At 40.9% G+C, this 17,838-nt stretch overlaps 1 long non-coding RNA gene across 2 annotated transcripts in view; it reads left to right on the top strand.

Moving 5' to 3' along the window:
• The first annotated feature begins 16,100 nt into the window (after window positions 1–16,100).
• LOC139045480 (uncharacterized) overlaps window positions 16,101–17,838 on the top strand; it is a 55,241-nt gene continuing 53,503 nt past the window's right edge. For both annotated transcript variants that reach the window (XR_011503810.1, XR_011503811.1), the window contains exon 1: window positions 16,101–16,218. This is a non-coding gene — a long non-coding RNA (uncharacterized lncRNA). The remainder of the gene's footprint in view (window positions 16,219–17,838) is intronic.

Here is a 17,838-nt window from a genome sequence, read left to right as displayed (position 1 = left end):
GCGGGAGAAGAACTTGGCAGAAAGTTAAATGATCTGACGTTTAGTCAGTAACATCAGATGCTTCAAATACAAAATCAATTAAGATAAAGAGAAAAATTATTTGATATTTTTAACTAAACTCATGAAAATAAAGTAGGCCTTTTACACATTTTCTTCTTGTTAAATACTTTCTTTAATTGTTAAATAAATTTCTTCCTGCGAATACTATTGTAAATTTAGCTAAAATTCAACATTGAAAATAAAAGTATTTGTTTTTGTGATTGTATTCTGAATATAAATTTTACAAGGCACAGTATTATGGGAAAAAAAAAAACAATGTCCTTACTAAATTAAGAAACCTACAGAGCACATTTGTACTTGAAATTAGCTGTAGCACAAACATACTCCATAATTGCATGCAAATGGGTGCATTATTTTACCAATAGAAACAGATCAAAATTTATAAATCTTTATACACTAAAACGTACAGTTCTTTGTATGTTTGTATCTGAATTGCAGCTGTTTTCCTGATAATGTTAATGTTGACTAAAAATAAGTAAATGGAACTTCAGCCTTGAATTATGAGTTCTCTCTTTGTTGCTTGTTGTATTTTAATTCTTTGAGCCTTTATAAAGGATTAATTTTAAATCAACCTAAGTGCCCTGCGTGGTACTGAACACTTTCAGCAAACGAGTCTTCTAAATTTTGGTTACGCTTTGTTCAAAACTGGTTGGAAACCTTCAATTAAATAACTCACCAAATAAACCACCAAAAAACTTCAGCTTTCAAAGCTTTTAGCAAATTGCTGCTATTAAGAAGAAATTCTGCAGACAGGAAGATAATGCAGATTATTCTTACACAGAGGAAGAGACCAAATTAAATGGAAAGAGATCAGACAGTATGCTAGAAGTGATTTTGACATTTGATACCTTTAGAGTATCTTGACTTATAGGAAGAATATTTCAAGGGTCCTTTTTTAATATATTAGTATTAATTATAATTATATTAATATTAGTGTCTTTAATAGAATATAATAAAAGTAGAATGTCTACAATTTTGTATCATCTAAATTGGACACAATATTCCAAAACATAATAGAGATACATTTCATATGAATTTTAAAAATATCCATTGAAAAAGATATTTAAATATTAAATGATACTTTAAATTGTTTATTGACTGGAGTATTCTTTTGATATAAAAATAATTTGAATTGAGAATATAATCCATTTAGTAGAACTTGATCGAAATCTGTCAGGAACCTCAGGAGTGATAAAAGACTATTTTCTCCTTTAAAAATACTGTCTCTAAAGAGTCAACTAAAGGTGTCAACAATTTCGGATAGATTAACCATAAATCTATAGAAAAGAATATTTCAGGTAATTTTGTGAAAGGCATTTAAAAATAATAAGATTATATTGAAATTACCAACTCCAGACAGGTTATGATTATGAATACATGGGCTTTTCTCTCTCCTATACTAGCCTAGAATAATAAGAAAGCAACACAATTAGAATAGAAAAAAATGAAAAATAAATAAACTTTAGGACCAAGAAAAAGCCAGGCTGAATACCCAGCCAGTGACAATGCTGAACACAGGTCAGGGTGAGTGAGTAGAAGTGGAGGGTCAACGGGAGTGAAGGAACGGCAGTGCAGGAGAGTGAAGGAGCCCATGGGTGGCATGCCTCCCTCTCCAGGGTCTTGGGGACCAGGGCAGGTTTCACAGGCGCAGCTAAAGCAGCTGCACACCTGAGCCACAGTGAACAGCACAGGGAAAATGTGTGGAGTCAGGCAGAAACACTCAAAGCAAGGACCAGAAAGCGGCTTCTGGCTGGACTGAGAGTCCTCCCAGCTCCAGGAGCAAAGCCGTTCCAGAGCTGTCTGAACAGGGTTCCAGTTCATTGGTCAGCAGCAAAGTCACAGCGAGAAATGACCAGGCCTGTGAGCCTTCCATGTGGCCTGCCAGACCAAACCATGGCTGTACTTGAGTAATCTCTGGATGTAGAACGAGGGCAGCAAATCTAGCCATCATATGATTCTTTTATCCCGTGGTTTCTCAGTTATGTTACTTTTGAAAAATTCTAAGTGATATGAGGGAAATCATATGGAAGAAATATTTTCCATGTCCAAGTGAGAGCACTGGGCTGGGAACAGAATGTCCCATAGGTGGGGGCCATGATGCTGAGTGTAGGCAAAGACTGGAGACCGGGGCAGGCGGCAAGAGGAGGGGAGGCAGGACAAAAAGGAGGAGGCGAGCTGAGATGGGGAGACGTGGAGAAATAATAGATCGTTTCCTAGTCAGCTCCACCTGCTCCTTTTCTCCACCTTCCCTCTGTCCAAGCTGTTGGGGCAGGTATTGAGATTGTTTTAAAATGTACCTGAGATTTTATTTTTATTCAGGTATGGTGATGCCAGCAGAATAGAACTTAACTGCCATTAAGAAGATAGTTTGTTAGTCACAGGCCGGAAGAGGAGGGGTCACACATGCCATGAGGCCCCAAGGTCAGGAAGTAGAGATCAGCTGGTCAGGAAATAGAGAGAGCAAGGAGAAAACATGAGCAAGAGCCTTTATTGTGGTGTTCAAGGGACAGAATGGGTGAGCCTGGGTAAGCGGGTTTAGGATTGGATGGTTTGAATAATTTCAGCAGGCTCTGGAGTATGCGGGTGGTCTCTAGTTGTCTGGTACCTGGTCCTGGTGTGATTTAGGGCAGAAGGAGTGTGTCCTAGACTTCAGGAGCCTGGTAAAAGAAAGCAGGTAAGATTAGAGACTCAGGATTGATTGGTTTGCGTATCTCTAGGAATTAGCTAATGCTGGGAGGAGCAGTCCTTCCCTGAGTCCTCAAACCTCCAAGACATCAAAGCATTGTAAAATGTAGAAAATAAAAAACAGGATAAATACAGAGACTAGGCTGGTGACAGAAGTATGCTCAGGAACCCACCCACTGTTATTTCCCATCCTAGCCCTCCAGGATGGTGGGCGCACATTCTGTGTGCACCTGCTGTCTGGCTCCAGCTCGGTTGGCCAAGTTTACTGTTATCAGGTTGCCAGATTCAGTTGCCATGTTGATATCACTGATGACATTTAAACCTTAGAATGCTTATTTCAGTTTTCCTCATACTTGATTCATTCAATAGACATTTTTTAAGCAGCTAGACTTTGAGTAGGTACTGAGAATGTCATAGATTGGTTGAATTGATGGTCCCAATTAACGACCATGCTAGATCTAGGACCTTTTAAGGTGACTTCCCAGCTCCTTTCATCAAGAATTAGAGTCCATGCCCCTGGACTGGCTTTGTGCTTTGCTGTGGCCAAAAGAATAGCTCAGTCCTTTTAGCAGCACGATTAATGTTCTGAGCATGTGCTTCTGCTTTCTCCACTAGAACTTTAGCTCCACCGTGAGAACGAGGCCGAGCCAGCCTGCTGGAAGACAGAGATCATATGGAGCGGGGATGAATTTACCTAGCTGAAACCATCCTAGCCACCCAGCCCCTGTCTGTCCTGCCCACCAGTTGCAGATGCAGGAACAAGCCCAGCTATCAGCAGAACTGCCCAAGCAACCCCAGGTTCGTGAACAAAATGGATGGCTAACGTTGTATGCCACTGAAAGTTTAAGGCGGCATTGTGCTGCATTATTTGGGGGCAATACATAACTGATACAAAATATGTAGGTGAAAGATAAAAGACTGATCCTCAAATGTTTCCCAAACAAATAGCGGAGACAGAGATTTCAGACCAGAGTGGAAAGTGAGGGATCTATGCCATTGTATAGAAGAGGTTTCTAACCCAGACTGAAGGAGACAGAAGACAGTCAGTGAAAGGAGGTAGGTTAAATGACACTGCGGTAGGGGAAAGGGTATAGAGGCTCGGGGATGAGAGAGAGAACACTGATGAGCCGCAAGAACTTGAGGATGGCTGGAGTTTATTGTGGGGTGTGTGTGTGTGTGTGTGTGTGTGTGTGTGCGTGTGCATGCAACACACATGGGATGGGCCAGCCTTGAAGCAAGGACAAGTAAGGTCATCTTGGGACTGGTGTCTTGCTAAAGGAGTTTGAACTTCATTCATAGTCAGTGGGAAACCACTGTAGACTTTAACCAAGGGAGTGACAGGATGCAATTTACGTTTGGAACCATGTTTTCTCCAACATAGGGGCTTCATTAGAAGTGGTGCCGCTGCAACTGGGAGACTGGTGAGGCAGTTATTGCTTTAATTGGAGTAATCAGTGCTGGAAACCTGACGGAAGGTATTGCCTTGGAGATGGATAAACTTAGAGGGAAAAATTACTTATAAAATATGTAAAACTTGCAAGGCCTGTAAAATAATTTACAAACATTTTTGAAAGGGAAAATAAGTTTCACTATGATCAACACAAATATTACCAACCACTCTGACTCTCTTTCCCTCTAGCAGATTTTCTCTCTGGAGTAGGAATGTTTCCGTTAGTGGCAGAGCTAACACTTAGCTGCACGAGTAAAATCATCCTGGCTGGCTCTCCTGGATGCTATCTGTGTCACTAAGTGGTGTCTGTCACATTACTTTGGCAGTTCTCTGGCTTTATGCTCCAAGGAATTGCTGAGACAGATGTCTACCTCAAGTCCTCAGACGCTAGTGAAACTTGCAAGCATGCTTAGAATGGTGCCTCTGTCACTGGGCGATGGCAGATGGCTTTCAAGATGAAGGTTTTCAAGATGGAGCCTTTGATGGCTCTGGAGAGGGACCACTGAACCCTAAATGGAAGCTGCCTTCACTCCACGAGACAGAAATCTAAACGTGCTTGCTCTGTGCAAATGGTTCACGCAGGCCTGTCTCAGGAGAGGCCTCACGAAGCCCAGCTAACACAAGAGGTTGGACTGAGTTTGGGCTCAAAGTCAAATCCGTTGGAGGGGACAGATCTGCTGATTTCTGCAGAAGGGGCAGGGGGCTCTGTCCCATCACAAGACATAGAACTGAGGTAACAAAGTGGTGGTCTAGATCATTGCTGGGGGGTTGGGAGCTTCATCTTGAGAACTGGAGATATGGCAAGGAGATTTCGTCAAGCTGTGTGGGTGCTGGGCTTTTTCTTCTTCATAGTCATGTTCTATCAGACGCACTTACATATGCTAATAGCAATAGCAGCTGGCATTAATTGCAGCTTATGTGGGATGGGTACTATTAATATCCTAATTTTACAAAAGAGAAAACTGTACAAAGAGGTGAAATAACTTGCACAAAGCCAGGTGGCCAGTAAGTGGTGGACATGGGACTGGAACCCAGGTCCATCCTGGCCCAAAGCTGATCCTCTTTCTACCTCACTTGGCTCCATGTTTCCTAGTGGTTAGACAGAGCACCGAGGTCCAGAATCAGGGTGTGGTGACATTTGGCAGTCCAGGAATGCAGCCAGGGGACGGCAACCTTTCAGGAGGAAATGGCACTCCAGCAGGTAATGTGCTTGGCCTTGGGACCACACTGGGTTAAGGTCCAGGCTCTGGTTCCTAGAGATGGTGGGAGGGGTGGGCGAGCAAGGGGAAGAGAGCGGGACTCACACGTGGAAGAGAAGGCCTCAGACCAGGAGGGAAATGGATAATGAGGCATGTCAGAGGTGAGAACCATACACAGGGAGGAGTGTGGAGACTGACTAAGGGAGTCAGAGGGCAAGCTCTCCGGGCCCAGCGGTCGGAATAGGGGTCACACAATGCTTTGCTGGACTGCCCCACTACCTGTGACTTCTGCCAGAACTGGATCTATAGGTGAGCAGTTTGTCCGACGGGAGTGGAGCTGACGTGAAAATAATCGCTGAGCATGCCTACCTGAATATCTATTCTTCCCTTCTTCTTTCATATCAGAGCCCAAGAATTTAGTGCAGCACCTGGTGGCCTGAATAAACCCTGCATTTCCAAGCCTTCCATGCAGCTCGCTGTGGCCACGTCCTTAAGCTCTCTTCAGCAAAATGTAACTGAGAGTGAATGGGAATTCTCTCAGTGAAAGAAGAGTTCTTTAAGCAGAACAAGCATGCCCTTTTTTGTTACTCTTTCCTTCCTGTGGGCTAAAATGTGGACATGATGGCTGGAGCATAAGCAGCCATGCTGGACTACGAGTTGTCATCTAAGGAAGATGGGGCCGTGGAGTAGAAGCCAACAGCTCTGGTTGCCTCTTCAGATCTCTTTTGTGACTGACAGTAATAAATGATGATCTTAGATGAACTATTTGAATGTCCACATGTAAATACATTATATTGCAGCAAACCTAATCCTAACTGAATCGCTGAGTTTATCAGCCCTTTCTGACTTTCAGACTAGGAGAATGTTTCCCTTTCAATGATCCATTCAAATCAGTGAAGCATTAATATGGAGTTGGGGAACCAGCAGTAGAGCTGTTACACATATTCATTCTTTATTATCTTGTCCTGTTTCGGTGCTCACTTTTTCTGAAGAGATGGTTTTAGGAGTTGGAGAAATTGACTTTTTTAAAACCTGCTTTCCATATTCAGTTCTCCAATTGCAACTTTAATGTGTAAGACTGAGGCTGTTTGGAGAAACTGGACCAGCACATTTGGCATACGTTAATCACGGTGGACACAGTCCTTAATGACAAAGAGGCATACTTACCCCAGATTGCAACATCCAGCAGTTCCTAAAAAGATTCATATAAAAGATCATGGAATCTAAGAAGGGAGGTTTTTTCTTCTCAGCCCAACAAAGACCAAAAATTCATTTTAACCCCGGACAGCAGATATGAATCTGAGACAGAATATAGAAGTGTCTCCATATGCCAGGCACACCACCATTCTGAGCTGAATGCAAACCATGATCTTGACACATTTTCTCTAATCCTGTTCATGTGGGGGTGGGGGAGACTCTGTGTGTAAGGCCGGGGGGGCTTTCATCATTGTTTCCCTCTAGGTTCTAAAACATAGGACCTTCTGGCAAGGTCTGCACTTCCTGTGACACAGAGGTGCCACTGTGTGAACCAGAAAAGGTCTGGCTAAAATCCCATCTCTACCACTGGCTATTCACATAACCTCCAGCAGGTGGTTAATGTTTTTGAGTCAAGTCTCACTTCCTCATTTGTAGAAATGAATAACAATCTTCCCTCATAGAATTGTTTTGAGGGTGAAATGAGATAATCAAGGGAAAAACATGTATTAGTGGCCTCTCTATCCCCTTTCCTATCTAATAAATGTGCTGTAGGCTGAAGCCCATTCTGAGAGGAAACAATTGTTTTTTAAACCTCTCAATAGTTATCAGTTCCATAAGCATGAAATCACACAGTATTTGTCTTTTTCCATCTGACTCATTTCATTTAGCATAATGCCTCAAGTTCCATTGGTGTTGTTGCAAATGGCAAGATTTCATCTTTGTTACGGCTAAGTAGTATTCCATTGTGTATATATACATATCCTCATCCTCTCAGTCATTTGTTTCTTGATAGGCAATTAGCTTGTTTTCATATCTTGGCTATTGTATCTAATGCTGCAATGAACATAGGGATGCATACATCTTTTTGAATTAGTGTTTTTATATTCTTCAGAAACAGTCTTGCTTTCTGGATAAGCACCCAGAAGTGGAAATGTTGGATCGTATGGTAGTTCTATTCTCGATTTTTTGAGGAATCTCCATCCTTTTTTCCATAGTGGCTGCACTAATTTACATTCTCACCATGGTGCACAAGGGTTCACTTATCTCGACATCCTCTCCAACACATTTTATTTCTTGCCTTTTTGATGACAGCCATTCTAATAGGCGTGAGGTGATGTCTCATTGTGGTTTTGATTTGCATTTCCCTAATAATTAGTGATGTTGAGCACCTTTTTGTATACCTGTTAGCCATCTGTATATCTTCTTTGGAAAAATGTCTATTCAGATCTTTTCTGCCCATTTTTTAATCAAGTTTTTTGTTGTCGATGTTGAGTTGTATGAGTTCCTTATATATTTTCGATATTAATCCCTCATTAGATATGTAATTTGAAAATATCTTCTCCCATTTGGTAGGTTATCTTTTGTTTTATTGATGTTTTCCTTTGCTGTGCAGAAGGAATTTCAAAAACAGAACAAAGTAAAAACAAACAAACAAAACAAAAGCAAACTCATAGAAGCAGATAACAGATTGGTGGCTACCAGAGGGTAACGGGGTTCAGGGGAGGGCGAAATGGGATCAATTATATGGTGACAGTTGGAACCCATACTTTTGGTGGTGAGCACACTATAGTGTATACAGATGTCAATTATAATGTACACCTGAAACATATGTAATGTTATAAACCAATGTTACTTCAAAATATGTATATATGTGTATATAAAAGCAGCTATCAATAAATGTGGCAACCTTTCATTAATTTAAAAAATAGTTATCTGAGTGTGATGCCATCTAAGGGAGAGGACGCAGGGGGAGAGCTAATCCTTGTAAGGCTGGGTTCAGGCATACGGAGTCTCCTGCACTCAATGTGAATCTCTGAATCATAGCTGGCTGCAGGTTCCCTGCTTCTGCATAATGACAGTCGCCCCCAGCACCCCCAGAAGTCTGCTCTGTGTGCATGAAAAGCTGGCCTGGCTTGGCGTTCCAACATCCTGTGGCTTTCTGTTATTTCCAAGGTGTTTCTCTTGGTGCTCACTGTGCTAGCAAGTGAACAGTCAGCAGATTGGAGCCCACTCACTCCGTCCAGAAATAGTCTGAGCAGAAATCTGTGTGTTGCACCCTCTCTGGAGCGATGCCGTTTCTTGATTTTCTGTTTGACTCTCCAGTCTGCTGTGTGAGAGCTCTGGCTCCATTCATAGCAACCTTATTGAATTTGTTTCCATGCATACATCAGGGAAATGGAAAAGTTTAGTTGCATAAATTATACCAGAAAGTGGTCTTCTCAGTGGCTACTAAATTAATAGATGTTAGCATGTCGTTTACACTAAATCCTGATGGTTCATGCTGACATTGGACCAAGTAACCCCTCAGAAACCCAGGATTTTATGCTTTATGGCACTCAGGCCTTCCCACGGGCCTACCTTCCTGCATTTGGCAGGAAGGAAAACACATGTGTTTAAGCACACACATATATTTGAGGTCTTAACACACTTTTGGGGGATGGTGGTGCAGAAGCCAATTGATTAGCAAAATCTTCCCTTTTCTTCCTTTTCAGAGAAGTTGGCAGTTGAGTAAAAGGAGGCTTGCTCAAATGGAAATCTTCTCCGTGCCTAATTAGAGTAAATGAAACATGAGCCCATTCTCAATGTGTTTCTTTTATTTTGGGAAACGTTAATTTCTCTTAAAAAAAAAGGCAGCAAAAAAGGAAGCCGGAAAAATGGAGGAACTAAACAGTAGGTTTAGAGAGAAACGTTAAGTAACCATATTTTTAAGCTGTAAGGATCAGCCGAGGTTTGCACAGACACATTCAGCTTTCTGTGGTAGAGAGACAGTAGTGATATCTTCACACACAGGGCTGCCAGGTTATAAACATCCTACACAAACTGCAAAATAGTGAGTTTCTTTTCAGACCCTCTTTCCTCAATTTTAAAAAATTTGCCCCTTTTTGAGCTGAAAGGTTCCTAAAAAATAAATAGTCCCAGAGCCCAACTATTATCAAATTGATGATTCTTGTGGCATTTCTGGGGAAATTTACTGACGACAACAATATTAAGACTACTGAAGACATTTTCAATGACCTGAAAGGTTTCAAAATCAACCTTCAGTCATGAATAGACTTTGGTAGCAAAAATATGGTGTGAATAATTGAACACATATGTAATAAACGTTTCCAAAGAAATTATTTCCCCAATTATTTGTTTTCATATTTTCTAACTTATCTGATATTTCACAGACTTATTTATTACGTAAAAATAAATTCATAGACTTGAAGTGATTTCCTGCACCCTCTTTGAGGAAGATAAACAGTTTATTCCGGGAGAAATGTAATACATTCTGCTTTAATGAATGTTGCTACCTCTGAACTCTCTTTTAGAGTGTACAGGATAGGGAAAAAATACCTTTTTGTGAATCATTTGCATTTTAGATTAAATGAAGTATTACCATATCACATATAAAATTCCACTTAAATGTATGAACACATTTAAGGAGTTTGAAATATCCACTGTGTGCTGGAACATCAGGTTCTCAGCTTCGGTGCTACTGACCATGCTTCGTTATGGGGGCTACCCTGTGCATTTTAGGATTTTGAGAAGCACTGTTGGCCTCTACCCTCTGGATGGCAGTAGCACCCCCCTCTCAGTGTGACAACTAAAAACACTATTTCCAGCTATGGCCAAATGTCCACTGGGGTACACAGTTGCATTTGACTAATAACCACTGGGGATAACTCACCTTTCAAACTGAAGAAGTGGACTATTTTCTCTTGAGTTAGGTAAATTATTAATGACTTGTTGATGGTTGTTTGTTCAGTTGCAGAAAGTGGTCTCTCCCATCCATTGTCCCTCAGCTATTGTTTGCTGGCTCACCTTTTACCAGGTTCCGGGCCCTTGACTTCACCAACCTGTGATCCAGGTTTTAAGAACTATGGGCGCTTTACTTGCTCTTTACACAGCTGAAAAGCATTAATAATTACTCTTTCACTTAACTGTTCGTCAAGGAACAAGGATGCCTGAGGCACTTCTCACAGGCTGTGCGCTGATGTAGGCTCTGGAGATACTGAGGTAAACAGGCAGGTGCAGCCTCGCTTCCACTGGGTTTACGTTCTGGAGGCTCAGGGGAGGCAAGAGAGATGGCAGAGAAAACAAAAACAAGTGACCGACATAATAAATTGAAAAGTGATAAGCAATATGGGAAAAGAAAAGGAGACTGGGGAAGAAGGATTTAGAAATTCAGGAAGGGGGATGGTGTAAACTAAATGAGGGGTCCAGGTGGATTTCATTGAGCAGGTGGATGTTTGAACGAAGACTTTGAGGAGGTGAAGGCAGAACGAAGCTGCTGTCTGGGCAAGGATTTCGTGGCAGAGAAGCAGGCCTGCACAGGGACCTGAGAGGAGGCACATCTGGGTGTTCTAGAGCAGTGGGCAGGCCAGCGTGGCTGGAGCAGCATGTGCAACAGCAGCATTATGGGGTGTAGCAAGTGACCAGGCTGCGTGGACCCTTGCAGTTACCAGAGGGACTTTGGCTTTTTCTCTGAGAGGAAAGGGGACCCACTGGATGGTTAGAGCAGAGGCGTGGCATGAACATGCTTCTGTTTTCATAGGCTTACTCCTGCTGTCAAGTAGAGCATGGGCTGTAGGAGGGCAAGGACCGTAGCTGACAGTTCAGCTAGGACACTGCGATAGTGATTTAGGCCAACAGACATAGTAGACTGGACTAAATAGAATCAGAAGAGGTAGTGGGATGGGCCCGAAAGAAAGGGGCCAAACATGACAGCAAGGCCTTTTGAAGGCTAGCTCTTGCCCAGGGCACGGGGAGAGATGCCAGAGCGCAGGGTCGTAAAGAGGCCTTTGTGAAAACCAGGGAGTCAGCGAGGTCTCACCCAAATGTTCTGTGTATGGTGCAACTTAGAAGGCGGAAGGTGAGGAAGAGGCTTTGAAATAAATAACTCTTCTTCAAGAATGTGCCTTACTCGTCTTCTCCACTTCCGCTTCTCATTCATTTACTCATTCATTCATTCGACAGACATGGACTGACTCTCCTGGCTGTGGACCTCAGGATCCTGGCAGGTCCATTGGTAGAGTGGATTTTTGGAAGAGCTGAAGGGAATGAAAATGTCCAGGTCCTGGGTAAGGCCTAGAATCCTCCCCTCCTCAACCCTGTTCTACTTCCTACTGGTGGTGGTGCCTTCATTGAGAGCTTCCACATCTTAACATGAAGTTGATTTCAGCTCCCGGACGTTGGGTGTCTGCATGATCCTTCAGTGGTGAACGCACCATATCGCAAATGAGACAGCTTCGATTACTAGGTCAAAACGTCCCTCAGCTTTTCCATTAGAAACCCAGCTCCCCACAAGTGTGCCACGATCAAGAACTTGGCAAACAAGGTCCCATCCAGGAGCCACTCGTCTTGTGCAACTGCAACATCATCATTAGGTGCAATTATTCTAAATTGGAGAATGAGCAGAATTGTAAATGTTATGGTAATGATATCTGATGTTTGCTTCACTCTGTTTTTATTTTTCATATATAGTTTACTTGTTAAAAAAAGAGAACTCTCTAGCTAATGCACTCTAGGAGAATCAACTGAAATACTGGATAATACAGCTTAAAATAGGTACACATTTTTTGTGTTCGTGTACCTGTGGCCAGTGCTCTGACTTAAGGTCTCTTGACCCCACTCCCCTGCACAATAAGTGGAAATCCAGGGGCTTAGAGGAACCAGGGCTCAGAGGTTTTTGTTTCCTAACTGACCTAAGTTTTATTTCCTAATGTGAAAAAATGGTACACTTGCTTTGTTGTAACTCAGAGAAAGTAAAAGACAATTTGATGGGCTTCTGTAGCCGCTGCAATGGGAAATATTTGTTTTTATTGAGTGAGTTCACCCTAATCTCAGCTCTCACATGTCCACACCCATGCTCACACACCAAATGGGATTCAACACTGTGTAAGAGATACCTTCTGTACCTTTTGTGTATTAAACATTTCTATTAAGTACTGAATAAAAGGGAACCCCACTTGCCTTACCAAGGCTTTATCTACTGGGAAATCAAAAAGACTTGGAGAATAAGAATATAACGTATGTATCCTGTGCACTTGGGCAGCAAGGCTTTGGCACCTGAAACGCCTGGTACAAGACCCGGGGAAGCCTCAGTTTCCTCATCTGTAAAGCAGAGGCAGCCATACTTGGTGTGGCTGGTTGTCACTCTGCTTCCTCCTTCAGATCCCTTTCCATCCTTCTCTGCCCTATGCTTTGACGAGGCTGACGTCTAGGGCTGGTGTTGTCTGGACCCTCCTGCCTATGACTTTGTTTGGATTCAGCTGGTGGGAAGTAGTGTCAGGGGACTGGAGACAGTGGGGTTATTCCCTACCTTCCCTGCTTGCTGGACCGCGGCTGTGATCTTCCACTGAGGGACCAGGGCTCTCTCTGAGGCCATTGCCTTCAAATTCTGGTGACACTATCCCCTCCACTTGGCCGTTTAGATCTTGTCCCTGAGGGTTCCATTCACCCCTTTTTGTTTCCTTAATCCTAATGCCAGCTTTGTATATTGTTCCCTCATCATGTCTCTTTAACCACCCCTGTGATTTCTTGCGAATGCCAACTGATGTACCTGGCTTGCAGGATTAAGATTAGGATTAAGTAAATGAAGGCCTGTAAATTATTTAGCACCTTACCTGGTTTGCAGAAGTTTCCTACACTTAGTAGGAATTTAGTAAGAGTTAGTTCCTTTCCCATAATATAAAATAGCAAGTACAACAAAAAGACAGGACCACTTTTCAACATTTAATATTTTAGGTTAAAATCTGTTAGTTTTTTGATCTTGCATAAAATATCACAGGCTTAAGAGGTGAAAGTTTCTCCATGATGCGATTCAAAACTGTTTCAAAAAATAATCAAAGAGCACTCTAAATTAAAGCAACAGCAACAAAACACTCATACTCTTTTCCCACCTACTCTCAGAAGCTTTAGCACATTTAAGGGTGTGACCTTTGATACTGTAGCGAAAAGAACACTGAATATAAAGTTTGGAGACCTATTTTCCAGTTCTTTCTTGAGATTTGCTAGGAATTCATGAAATGATCTCAAAGTTCCTTTTCAGCTCTAAAATGATATGAGTTAGACACAATTTCATGAAATTCCTGTAAATTCAAGGTGGTCTGGAGTATTGGGGGGAAGCAGACTTCTTGGAGGTGGTAAGATTTGAACCAGACTTTGAAGCATGGTGTGATTTGGAAAAGCAGAGGGCAGAGCAGAGCCGCCCCTCAAATGTGGGCTCTGAGGGTCGAGAGTGGGGAAGGACATTATCAGTTCGATATCACGATAATGTTTATGTCACAAAACAAGGTCGACACTCTTCCCACTTTTGTTATATTCTGGAAGCATTTATGTACGATTCGTGTTGTATTTTCATTAATTGCTTAATATAATTTACCAGTGATGCAAGCCAACAAGACTTAGAAATTATTTTGTGAGAGTTAAAAAATACGAATTCACTTTCCTTAACACATATAAATGTATTTGTATTTCTTCTTGTGCAACTTTTGATATACTTTATTTTTCTAGGAATTTGATGATTTCATCTAAATTTTAAAATTTATTGGCATGAAATAGTTTATTGTATCTTCTCATGACTTTTTAGCATCTGTGAGATGTGTAGTGATGTCTCCTTCTCCCGTAGTGCTGGTGGTCTTTTGAACCTTTACCTTTTTTTTGACTCATCTCATAAAGGACTTATCAGTCTTAGTTTTTCAAAGAACTAATTTAAGCTTTGTTATAACATTTATTATGTATTTGTTTTCTATTTTATTAATTTATCCTTTTATCTCTAAAATTTTCTTTTCTCTGCTATTTAAAAGTTTTTTGTAAAGATTGGCCAATGAGCTAACATCTCTTGCCAATCTTTTTTTTGTTCTTCTCCCCCCAGTATATAGTTGTATATTCTTGTTTGAGGTCCTTCTAGTTGCAGCATGTGGGACGCCACCTCAGCATGGCCTGATGAGCAGTGCCATGTCCACACCCAGGATCCGAACCAGCAAAACCCTGGGCTTCTGAAGCAGAGCACGAGAACTTAACTACTTGGCCATGGGGCTGGCCCCACAGATTTCTCATTGTATCCTCACATGGCGGAAGGGAGCTAAGACTCTCTATGGAGCCTCTTTTATTAGAGCACTAATTTCGTTCATAAGGGCTCCACCCTCATGACTTAAATACCTCCCAAGACCCCACCTATTAATACCATCACCTTTAGGGGTTAGGATTTCAACATATGAATTTTGGGGGACACAAACATTCAGACCACAGCCTCTAAAAGTATTTTAATTGATATTTTTTTCTAACTTTTTGTGGTGGGTACTTGCTCATTTATTTTCAGCATTTCTTTTCTAATCCTTGATTGAAAATTATAATTTCCAGGGCCGGCCTGGTGGCATATCAGTTAAGTACGCACGTTCCGCTTGGGTGGCCCTGGGGTTCATGGGTTTGGATCCCCGGTGTGGATGTGGCACCACTTGGCAAGCCATTCTGTGGTAGGCATCCCGCACATAAAGTAGAGGAAGATGGGCATGGATGTTAGCTCAGGGCCAGTCTTCCTCAGCAAAAAGAAGAGGATTGGCAGCAGATGTTAGCTCAGGGCTAATCTTCCTCAAAAAAAAAGAAAATTATCATTTCCTTCTAAGCACGGTTTGGCTGCATCTCACATGTCTTTATATATTATACTTTAATTACTATTTAATTCAGAATGTTTTCTGTTTTTATTATGATTTATTCTTTGCTCTATAGGTTATTTAGAAATATATTATTTTCTAAAGAGCTGAGATTTTTCAGTTATCATCTTGCTATTGATTTCAAACTTGCACTGAAGTCAGCTATGGACTTTATTATTTCAATCCTTCATATTTCTTATATATTATTTATGGACCTGTAAATAGTCAATATTTGTAAATTTTCTGTGCATGTGTAAAAAGAATATGCATTTTGCAATAAATGACTGTAGGGTTCCATAATTGTCAATGAGGCCACATTTGTCAGTGAGGAGGTTCAAATTCTGTATATTAATGTGCAAAATCTCTTAGTGATTATTTTGTCAGCTTGTGTTATAAATTACGGAGAGATTACTGATGCTTATGTATTTGTTTATCTTTTTACATTTGTTAATTTTTGCTTTACCTTCTTGAGGCTATCAGGTGCATACAAATTTAGAATTATTTTATCTTCTTGATACCGACCCTGATGTCAGTTTCCCCACATTAAACCCAGCATATATGGGGTTAAAACCAAAGCACTCATTCCCTGCTTACTCTCTGGCTTCCTGGCTCCAGAATCCACTATCCTGCATGGAGACAGACACTGTCAAGGACAAGCACCTGGACTATCTCCTCCTGCAAAGAGATACGGGCTGGTGGGAAAGCTGCTGACCAGCAAGGTCACAGGCTTCCTCCTCTCTGCAAGTAGTCTCAAGGCCAAAGACAGGCTGGTGGGAAAGCTCCGACCAGCAAGACCATATGCTCCCCCTCCCCTATCTAAAACCCCAAATAAAAACCCTTCCTTTTAGCTTTTCGGGGAGTTTGGGATTTCAGCGTTAGCTGCCCTCTCTCCTTGCTCAGCGCTGCACAAAAATAAAATTCCTACTTTCTTCCACCGCACCCAGTGTCAGAGATTGGCTTGCTGTGCAACGGGTGAGCGAACTCACTTCAGGTTCGGTAACATTCTTATTTAATGAAACTTTTATTATTGTGAACTGTCTTTATCTGTTAAGCATTTTCCGTAAAAACCTGCTGTTCCTATATCTACTTACTTTCTTCCTCTTAGTGTCTTCATAGTGGATCCTTTCTATCCTTCTATAGTTAATATTTGTGTAATTTTACAGTTCAGATAAATCAATTATGGCCAACATCTAGTGACTTAAAAAAAAATTGTCTGATAGTTTTCTCCTTAAATTGCAGCATTCAATCTATTTTCAATTAAAGTAATTGCTGACAAATTACATGTAAATTTACCATTTTGCTATTTGTTTTTTGTGTGTCCTGCTAGTTGTACATTTCTCTATTTCTCCTTTCTTGTCTATTTATGGATTGAGTATTTTTAAAATCTGTTTGTTTTCCTTTTGTTATTCTTATAGTTGTTACTCAAGATAGTAGCATGCACCCTTGAGTGATTGAATCTAATGCTACTTTGTAATCAGGTTTACCTGAAAAGTGAGTAACTTTGAGACGTCTTTAGTTTCATGCATCCTGCTGCTGGCTTTAGACTATACTTGTAATGTACTTTAATTCTATACCAATTTAAAACCCTCTCTATATTAGTATTATTACAGATAAGTAATATTCAAAAGATATCTAGTCACAAGTTTATCTTTTTTGAAGATTTTACTTACGACTATTAATAAATAAGACATAGCAGTTATTACTACAGCTTAAAAAGAGCAGCATCTTCCAGGATCTCTGATTTGTTATTCTTTTTGCTATTTTTGCTTGTTTCTCTTTTTTAAAAATTATCTTGGCTTTTTATTTTGACATAATTTTAGACCTAAAGAATAGTTGCAAGATACAAATAATTCCCATATCTTCTTTATATAGATTCCTCAAATATTTACATTTTACCATATATGCTTTATTTTGCGCTCTCTCTCCCTGCCCCCCCACATACACACATATCTACACACCCACACCTCATTTTTTTTATGAGTTGTTTGAGAGTCAGTTCATGACTGACATGCTGCCCATTTATCTCTAAACATCTCAGTGTGTCCTTAAAAAAAAGGCATTATCACCTTACACCCATTAGAATGACAAAAATAACTAAAACAAATAGTAACAAACGTTGGAGAGGTTGTGGAGAAAAAGGAACCCTCATACAATGCTGGTGGGAATGCAAACTGGTGCAGCCACTATGGAAAACAGTACGGAGATTCCTCAAAAAATGAAAAATGGAGCTACCATATGATCCAGCTATCCCACTACTGGATATCTATCCAAAGAGCTTGAAGTCAGCAATTCCAAAAGTCCCATGCACCCCAATGTTCATTGCAGCATTATTTACAACAGCCAAGATGTGGAAGCAACCTAAGTGCCCATCAACAGATGATTAGATGAAGAAAATGTGGTATATATATATATATATATATATATATATATATATATACACACACAATGGACTACTACTCAGCCATAAAAAAAGAACAAAATCGTCCCATTTGCAACAACATGGATGGACCTTGAGGGAATTATGTTAAGTGAAATAAGCCAGATAGAGAAGGACAATCTCTGTATGACTCCACTCATATGAGGAATTTAAAAATGTAGACAAAGAGAACAG

This window comes from Equus asinus, chromosome 6 (genome assembly GCF_041296235.1).
Source record: "Equus asinus isolate D_3611 breed Donkey chromosome 6, EquAss-T2T_v2, whole genome shotgun sequence".
Taxonomy (NCBI): domain Eukaryota; kingdom Metazoa; phylum Chordata; class Mammalia; order Perissodactyla; family Equidae; genus Equus; species Equus asinus.
This window is presented reverse-complemented; position numbering and strand designations above follow the sequence as displayed.